Raw genomic sequence first — 9,430 nt, 5'->3', positions numbered from 1 at the left:
CCATTCTCTCCTGCTCCAGGTCTGGGGATGGTGATGGCTTCCTGGCTGCTCTCCTGGTGCCTCCTGCCCCACCATGTTCTACACAGGCAGAGGGATCCGTGAACACGTAGATCAGATGACATGGCTTGTCTGCTCGGGCCAGAAGAAGCCTGGATCCGACAGTCCCACTGACCATGGCTCTTCCCACTCTCCCCGTTACCACCTCCTCCTTGTAATCCAGAAGGAACCCAGGTGTGATCCCACATCTGGGCCTTTGCACTGGCTGTTCCCTCAGCCTGGAACACTCCCCACCAGATATTTCCATGCCTCCCTCCCTCCCTCTCTTGTTCTGCTCTTCCTTCAAGTCACCTTCTCTGTGACCTTTGCTGACCTTTGGATATAAATTGGCAACTCCTACCCATCAATCCTGGTTCCCCTCTCTACTATTTTTAACCATAGCTCTTACTGCTATCTAACTGACTATATGTTTTGCTTAGATTATTTTGTTTATTGTCTGTCTCCCTTTCCCCACCCCCATCGTGAGCACCATGAAATTAAGGACTTTGCTTCGTTCACTGCTGGAATGGTGGCTAGCTCATGGAACGGCTCAATCCTTTTCTGTTGAATGATTAATGTCTGTCCACTTGAGTGCTATTTCATCTTCCACGTTACTCAAAGGAAGGCACTGTGTCTGTTTTTGCTACTCTCGTGTCTGATGCATAGCGGTAGTTCAATACATCTTGGGTGACTCTATCTCCATGGCCCCCCAAGGGCCTCTGCTCCCCTCTCTGCAACGTGAGGAGTGGCCACTAGAAAGCTCAGTTCCACCCTCAGGGCAGCCTGTCCTTGGGCCCAGCCAGGTGCCTGTAGCCTCCTGGGAAAGCAGGCCTAGTGTAACCAGACCTTCCCATTTATCAAAAGAATATGATCTGAATTCTTACGTGAGTGCCCTAAGTTTGAAATGTTAATTTAACATTTTGAAAAAGCAGCTGTTTCCTTCATAACAAACCACCCCAGCACTGAGTGGCTTCATACAACTGCCCCTCATGCAGCTCATGTCCTCCGTCTAGGGCGGCTCAACTGACCTCTCCAAATCAAACAATCCTTCCAGGCGACACATTAGAATCTACGGCACTGGCAAGCACAGAGCTTTTGTACTGAAGGAGGAAAACTCTGCCATACCAGAAAAGTTGGCATGAAATTAAGGTGACAAGGGAAAAAAGAGTCATGAGCTGCTGGCCGCATAATTCAGCTTAATCTCCAGGAAGTGATTGTCAAAGCATTAGAAGGTGTCTGTGCAGACAAGGGGAAGCCTGGCCGAAACAGGCCGGTGGTGTTGGAAACAAATTCATATTACAGGTCACATGCCCCAGGGCAGCCAGCTCCGGATGCAACAATGACTATATTATATCATGGAGAATAAATAATTGCTTTAGGTGTGGGGGACATTTAATGATGAATAGAGGGAACAAGAACCCCCAAATTAGGATGAGCCCACAGTTACTGAGCATATGATCAGTGGCTACCAGAGTCACAAGTCACTTCCACTTTTTTGAGATTCTCTGAATATGTACTCCATATATACAGAATAATATACGTACATTCTATATACATTGTATGCAGAATATATTATGTTTTCTGTGTATACATAATATATTCTGCATATACACATAATATATATACACAGAATACATAATATATTCTGCATATATATGATACAGAGTATTGTGTATATATAATTATAGCCATAACGATATATATGGTTATATATAATATATATTCTGTATATATACAGAAAAATTTAAAGTAGGGTATTTTAACTCAACTGTATGATATATTATCAAATCTGTGTGCTATATTAAGTGTATGCAGTTATAAATTATAACTTTTAACATACCAAAAAAAAAAAGGGAGGGGGGAAGAAACCTAAAAAGCAATGTGATGTAACTGTGCTAGTCAGAAGCTAATTTAAAAACCATTGACTCATCTGTACTGTGTACTGCGGTCCAGTGATGAGACACCAGTTTAAAGTTGTACAAAGTCTTCCTGAAGGTGGACTATTGAACAGGGCAAGCGGCCTGGGCTCTTCAGAAAATTAATGTCATAAGAAAAGCAAAAGGGTGGGGCTGGAGGGAGGGCTGTTCTGGATTTTGAAAGGGACACAGGACATAAAACAACCACGTGGAATGCATGGTCCTTGATTGGATCCTGGCTTGAATAAACCAGCTGGGAAGGGTATTTTGGGGGAAAATTAGGATTGTATTTTAAAAAACCTCCCTATGAGGTTGGGATTGAGATATATACACTAATAGGTATAAAACAGATAACTAATAAGAACCTGCTGTAAGAAAAAATAAAATTCAAAAAAAAAACCCCCAAAACCCTCCCTATGGTTTCAGAGACACAACCTGAGGGGTTTAGGGACAAAAATTCATGATATCTGTAATTTGAAATACTTGAAGAAAAAAGAAATGATTCATGAAGCAAATATGGCAAAACGTCAACAATGGTTCTATCTAGACAATGGTTGTCTGTGTAGTGATATAAATGAATTTTCTGCATGTTTGAAAATTTTCATAATAAAAATAGAACAAAGGGGGCTTCCCTGGTGGCACAGTGGTTAAGAATCCGCCTGCCAAGGCAGGGGACACGGGTTCGAGCCCTGATCTGGGAAGATCCCACATGCCGTGGAGCAACTAAGCCCGTGTGCCACAACTACTGAAGCCCGTGCACCTGGAGTCCGTGCTCTGCAACGAGAAGCCACTGCAACGAGAAGCCACTGCAACGAGAAGCCTGCGCACCGCAACGAAGAGCAGCCCCCGCTCGCCTCAACTAGAGAAAGCCTGCACGCAGCAACAAAGACCCAACGCAGCCAAAAATAAATAAATAAATTTATTTTTAAAAAAAAAGAATAAAGAAAGCTCAGGAGCCTATGAGGAATATGAATACTATATTTGTACTTAATATATTCATGTGTATTATAAGTGAGGGTGATTGAAAGAGCACAGGAATATTTTGAGGGAAAAAAGTGAAGGAGGAAGACGCTCTTGCTCCAGCCTTATCAGTGCTTCTGTGTGACTCTGAGTGTGACCTCATTTGAAGGTCATGTCGAAAGTCCACATGATGGACCCTTTGTGAATGTGAAGACGGGGCCTGATGGCTTCCTTGATCTTCTTGGGAGGACACCTGGTAGCTTTGTCTTTTCCCTCCTTTTTATCCTAACAATGATTCCGCCAGAACACAGATATTAGAATGCCCCCAGGGATCCACCCAACTTCTCATAAGTCCTCTGTTTATTTTTCAAAATAGGAGCGGGAAGGTTAGTTTGGAGATAAGGAATGAGGTTGATTAACCAGTTAAGCCATTTCTGTTAGTTCAGGAGATCAAATTTCACTGTATTATCTATAATGTGAATAGTTAACTTTCCTGGTGGAGTCTTCCCTAAAGGAGGTAAATTAAGAGAGTAAAAGTATAGTGGGTTTTTTTTCTCCTTGCCTTTCTTCTAAGTTTCCTAACTGACCTCCTGAACTTAATATTTGAAGTGATAACTTAATATTGCTAAAATTAATATAAAATTAATTTCCTTTTTGATGAAGGAATTTCTGAAGAACCAAAGTCCATGGATGCAACATTTTACAGGCTTCTATACAATGAAATATCTTAGCATAGAATCAAACATTCCAGCTTATCACTCAGACCTGGGATTCACAGTTATCTAGAGCAGACTCAAATTTCAAAATACAAACTTAGTACTTGAAAACTAAAAAATTCCCCAAAGCTTCCAAGATTGGCCCTATCCTCATACTTGCCAAAAGTCACCCATGGAAAGAAAAGAACCCAAGGTTATGGATCTTGACAAAGAAACTTAGTGCCGATGATTTTCATTCTCAAGGAACTTTAAATGCTGACTCAGATGAGTGGAATTAAACATTACTAGAGGAGGCCATACTGATTAAAATTCTAAATATCTGACCTATCTCTGATTATCCGGTTTTAGCAGGCTGGAGGGTTAGCCCTGTCAATCAAGATAGCATTGCCTAACTTACAGCAATAATGTTTTTTAAACACATGCTTTAATGAAAATCCATAGAATGCATGTTCTACATAAAATCAAAACCAAACAGCAATACATTTGTTTTCCAAGGGAGACAAATGAACTTAGTAGTTGCCAGCCTGATACTGCATTCCCTATGTATTCATGAAATCTTCATTCTGCTAATGGAAAATGCAAATACGGCAGAAGGAGAAAGAAATTTGTGCCATAAAAATGATTCTTTTCAGTGCAGCTGAAGCCTGGAAATCAATTAACATTGTTTGCTCCTGTTTTTGTAGTTAAGACCAGAGGTTGGCAAACTAAGGCCCATGGGCCAAATCCAGCCTCCACCTGCTTTAGTAAATAAAGATTTATTGGAAAGCCACCAAGTCCATTCCTTTATATACTGCCTATGGCTACTCTCACATTACAAAGTTGAATAGTTGTGTCAAAGACAGTCTGCTCTGTAAAGCCTAAAATATTTACAATCTGGTCGTTTATAGTAAAGAGCTGTGTGACCTTGGGTCCATTACTTAAGACCTCGGTCTTTCCACCTCTTCAATGGGGATATTAAGAACAATAACAGCTAAGTTCACTAAACGTTTACAATGCGTCTAGCACTATTCTAAGTATATTCATTTAAGCCCACAACAACCCTACGAAGAACATACTATGATTGTCCCCATTTTATAGGTGAGGAACTAGAGCCACAGAGAGGTGAGGTCACTTGCCTAAGGTCTCACAGCCAGGAAGTAGTAAAGCTCCTACCTCACATGGTAATTATGAGTGTAAATGAGGTCAGGCAGGCAAGTAGGGCTTTTCTCCTGGTGCCTGGAACATAGTAAGCTGTCAAGGAATGATAACTGACATTATTATTAATTTTGAACGTGAGCCATCAGAAATGAACAAATTAGTTGGTAACTGAGCTGAGCCTTCTCATCTTGACTTCCTGGAGCATTTATTTAACTGACACCTTCAGGAGGGGATGTTACGTTGTCAAAATGGTGTTTGTTGTTCTGGGGAAGGCGATAGATTACGCAGGGTTTGCTTGCCTTTCAAACAGGATTCTGATGCGCTAAGAGCCCCCAGAGGGTACAGCAACTAATGATGCCATTAAAAAGAAGAGGAAGGAGGAGAGGGGGAGTGGGAGGGGGTGGAAGAAGAGATGAAGATGAAGACGAAGAAGAAGGAATTTCATGGGACCCAGAAGCTCCACGTAGACAGTTCTCAATTGCAGTGTGCCAGCCGGTCATGGCCCTCAGTTGGTTCACATTCAAACCACAAAATGAATAAGATGAATTAAAATGTATTCATGCGTAAAACAAATTAAATTGGCTTTTGGAAACTATTTACTGTTTTTATAACTTAAAAAACTACACAAGTCACATATTCATTGTAGAAAATGCAGATAAACAATAGGAAATAGAAAACAATCACCCATAATCCCATCATCTTGAAAGAACCACATTTAACGTGCTGATAGAATGGTCCCTCCTTATCTGCAAGGGGATACATTCCAGTATGTGATACAGAGGATAATACTGAATCCTATACAGATGATGTTTTTCCTATGCTAATGGGAGGGTATCTATACAATGTAAATATGCTAGACAAAGAGATGATTCACCTCCTGCGTGGGACCGAGAAGACAGTGCAAGGTTTCATCATCATACCAGAAAGGCACACAATTTAAAACTTCTGAATTGTTTATTTCTGGAATTTTCCATTTAATATTTTTGGATTACAGTTTACCGTGGGTAACTGAAACCTTGGAAAGTGAAACCAAGGACAAAGGGGGACTAGTGTTTGCTAGCTTAGTTTGTTTCCCCCCCCCAGATTTACTTATTTATTTATACCAGGGTGTTAAAAACAAGATGGGGTACAGATCTCCACCTGGTGTAGTAAGGTTAGTGTCCTTCCTTACCTTTAACACCTTCCTTAACATTTCTTTTTCTTTTTTTTAATATTTATTTATTTATTTGGTTGTTCCGGGTCTTTTTTTTTTTTTAAGACAAAAGGTATTTTATTCCAAAAAAACCACCAAGTATAAAAAGAAAAAAGATAAGATGTTTTTCATTCTCCTGTACAGTATTTCACTCAGATAAAAGCAGCAGGCTACATGCTGCTCAAAACACAGCCCCAGAGAGGACCTGGAAGGCACACCACCCAGAACTGCTTTTCATATAGCTATCCTATGTACACAAGTCAGCACTGCCCCTCCCCCATCACCCAGGACGCCATGTCCCCTTGGGTAAGCAGACCAGGGGGGCCGCGGCAGTCAGGGAGCTGCAGCAGCTGCCCCGCCTGAGTCCCGTCACCCTATGAATGAACAGAGCAAGCGTTGCAGCCTTCCCCCAAAGGTCCCCGAGTCAGAGGAGGAAGGGAGAAAAGAAAACTATGGGAGTAGCTGTGGAAGCTTGGAGCAGCAAGGGAACCAAATAAATAAATAAATAAATAACACTGACCTCCAGGTTAGAATGTGCATCTTTCCAAGAAAACAAAAAACCCAAACCAAAACAGAACAAAAAACAGGTAAAATAAATTAAAGGCAAAATTAAAAAAGAATTCGATCAACTACAATCCTTTCGTACACTACCATGCCAACTGCACGCACATTTACAGCTGTTCTGTTGATTTGCATTGTTTGTCCATTTGTGTGTGTGTGTGTGTGTGTGTGTGAGGTCTTGGCTTGGAAACAGTTAAGTAAAAACCAAAAAGGAAGGCCAGTTCACTTGGGAGTTTTACTAAAGGAGGTGGAAAAAGGGCAGGTGGCTGAGCATTTGGCCCTGTGGCCTCTTCCATGGCACCTTTCATATGAAGGATGGGGGGAAGGGGTGGGGGAGAAAGACAGGGAACCAAACCCAGGCAGATTTTTGGAGAAGCAGCACATAAAAGAGGCAAGTTCAAGTATTTCTCCCAGCACAGCCAGAGTCCCCACAGAAGGCACTCAGAAGGGCTGGAAGAGGTGACAGGGACTTAAAACGGTGCTAGTCCTAGCTCACCCCAACCCAATTTCCCCCTACCCGACCCATCACAGCATTCAGCAGAACTTTTTTTTTTAATTAATTGATTAATTAATTAATTTATTTTTGGCTGCGTTGGGTCCTTGTTGCTGCACACGGGCTTCCTCTAGTTGGGGTGAGCGGGGGCTACTCTTCGTTGCAGTGTGCGGGCTTCTCATCGCAGTGGCTTCTCTTGTTGCGGAGCACTGGCTCTAGGTGTGCGGGCTTTAGTAGGTGTGGCACGCGGGCTCAGTAGTTGCGGCCCACGGGCTCAGTAGTTGTGGCGCACGGGCTTAGTTGCTCCCTGTGGCATGTGGGATCTTCCCGGACCAGGGCTCGAACCCATGTCCCCTGCCTTGGCAGGCGGATTCTTAACCACTGTGCCACCAGGGAAGCCCTCAGCAGAACTCCTGAGGAAGGGAAGAGTTCCATGGCTGGCTTCTGACCCACTCCCACCCCCCACCCCCCACCCCTGGGATTTTGCAAAGTCCAGCAATGCTGGACACCGATGAGAAGCAGAGCTTCTATGGGAGGAGCTGAGGCCTAGGACGGCTGGAGTGGAGTCTCCTCCTCTCTTTGGGAGGCGGCCTCCAGGGCCTGGGGTCTGGAATGAGTTGTAAATGTTGTTCCTGTATCAAGCACTGTCCTACTTGGAGAGAAGTGTCACTGGTACTTGGGAAGCTGGAGACACACAGTTCCCCTCCCTTAAGCATCTGACAGAGAAGGGAGAACCTGCCCAGAAGCTATCTGCTGGGCCCTGGCAACAGGCTGTGGAGATGGATCTCAGCAGTTTCCTGGGGCAGGAGGACATCTTGCATCCATGGATGGTTCTGGATTTCTTTGAAGGATGGCCAATCTGATGGTCTCAGGGCCAAGCACCATCTAATGAGATGCTGACGCTCTGAAGAGGCCCTCTGCCTGAAGAAAGCTTGGCCCCTGATGGTCTCCTCCTCGTGCTCAAAGGGAACCTCTCCACAGACCATATCCTACAGCAGGACCTCCAGAGACCAGACGGCTGCTGACTTGCCATGGTAGCGATGGTAGCGGATCCACTCTGGAGGACTCTATGCTCGGGTCCCATCAAAGTCCGTGTCGACGGTGTCCTCGAGCTGCGCCCCCGACCTGAAGTCGATGAGTTTGAGCTCACCGCGACTGAGGTCGATAAGGGTGTTCTCAACCTTGCCGTCGCGGTGAAGCGCCCCGCAGCTGCGGCAGTGCCGCACGGCCTGCAGCACCTGCCAGAAGCAGCTGTGGGCCAGCTCCGCCTGCAGGGCCCCCCTTTCCGTGATAAAGTCGGAGAGTTCTTGCGCTGGCTCGGGCCTGTCCAGGATCAGGACGAAACTGCTGGGTCTCTCGAACCAGCCCAGGAGCCTGATGACGCCGGGGAAGCCCGAGCTCACCTTCTTCAGCAGAACCATTTCCATGGGCACTCGGGTGCCGTTAGGCAGCTCTCCCCAGCCTGAAATACAGTCCTTCTCCACGTGCGTGCTTGATGGCCACTGGCAAGTGGTCGGTGACACGGATGCCGGAGTAGACGGAGCCGAAGCCGCCGCTGCCCAGGAGCGGGCCCACCTGGCACTGTGACTCCAGGGGCTCCTTCTCCTTGCCGGGCGCCAGCTTGGTGGCGTGCAGGTCGTTGCAGGGCGCGGCATGCCGGCGGGCAAGACAGCCAGATTTGGACAAGAGCATCCCAACCTCCAGGATGTCGGTGTAGGGACGGAGTCTGGAGGAGCTGCAGCAGGAGCTGGGGCTGGGGTTGTGCCGGTGGCTGTGCCTGCGGCTGGGGCTGAGGCTGTGCTGGGTCTTCGTTGCGGCAGGTGGGCTCCTTAGTTGCGGCACGTGAATTCCTAGTTGTGGCACGCGTGTGGGATCCAGCTCCCTGACCAGGGACTGAACCCAGGCCCCCTGCATTGGGAGCGTGGAGTCTTATCCACTGTGCCACTAGGGAAGTCCCCTTAATATTTTTCTTTGTGTAAAAAGGAAAGGCTCAGGATCAGAGGCTGTATCATTCTTTGAGTGAATGTCATGAAGATCACCAATCATCAGATCAACACACGCCCGGTCACCGGTGTCTGGAATTCTCTTTGTGTACTTACATGAGCACCACTTGCTATTTTAAAATGCTAATTCAGTGAACCAAAATCATACTATCTATCTACCCATGCAACCATCCATTAGAGACACGGTATAATGCAGAGGAGACAAGCATGGACTCTACAGCCAGACTGCTTCAGTTTGAAGTCTGGCTCTACCATTATTAGCTCTGTGACCTGGAGGGAGTGATTACACGTCTTGGATCTACCCTCTGGACTCAGGGATCTATTCTCCGAGTCATTCTTCTTTTCCCAAGAAATGCAGATCCTGTTTGCACCTGAGTAGTTTTGCAGCCTGCTTCCTGCCTGCAGAAGTCTGAGGG

The 9,430-nt window shown here is 45.4% G+C and overlaps 1 pseudogene; it reads right to left on the bottom strand.

The window, feature by feature from the left end:
• Window positions 1-7,757: 7,757 nt before the first annotated feature.
• Window positions 7,758-8,718, bottom strand: LOC112403077 (serine/threonine-protein kinase pim-1 pseudogene; annotated as a pseudogene).
• Window positions 8,719-9,430: the final 712 nt, after the last annotated feature.

The sequence above is a fragment of the Neophocaena asiaeorientalis genome, unplaced genomic scaffold (genome assembly GCF_003031525.2).
Source record: "Neophocaena asiaeorientalis asiaeorientalis breed wild unplaced genomic scaffold, Neophocaena_asiaeorientalis_V1.1 scaffold606, whole genome shotgun sequence".
Classification (NCBI taxonomy): Eukaryota; Metazoa; Chordata; class Mammalia; order Artiodactyla; family Phocoenidae; genus Neophocaena; species Neophocaena asiaeorientalis.
The sequence above is the reverse complement of the archived record's forward strand: the minus strand, read 5'-3'. Positions and strand labels throughout refer to the sequence as shown.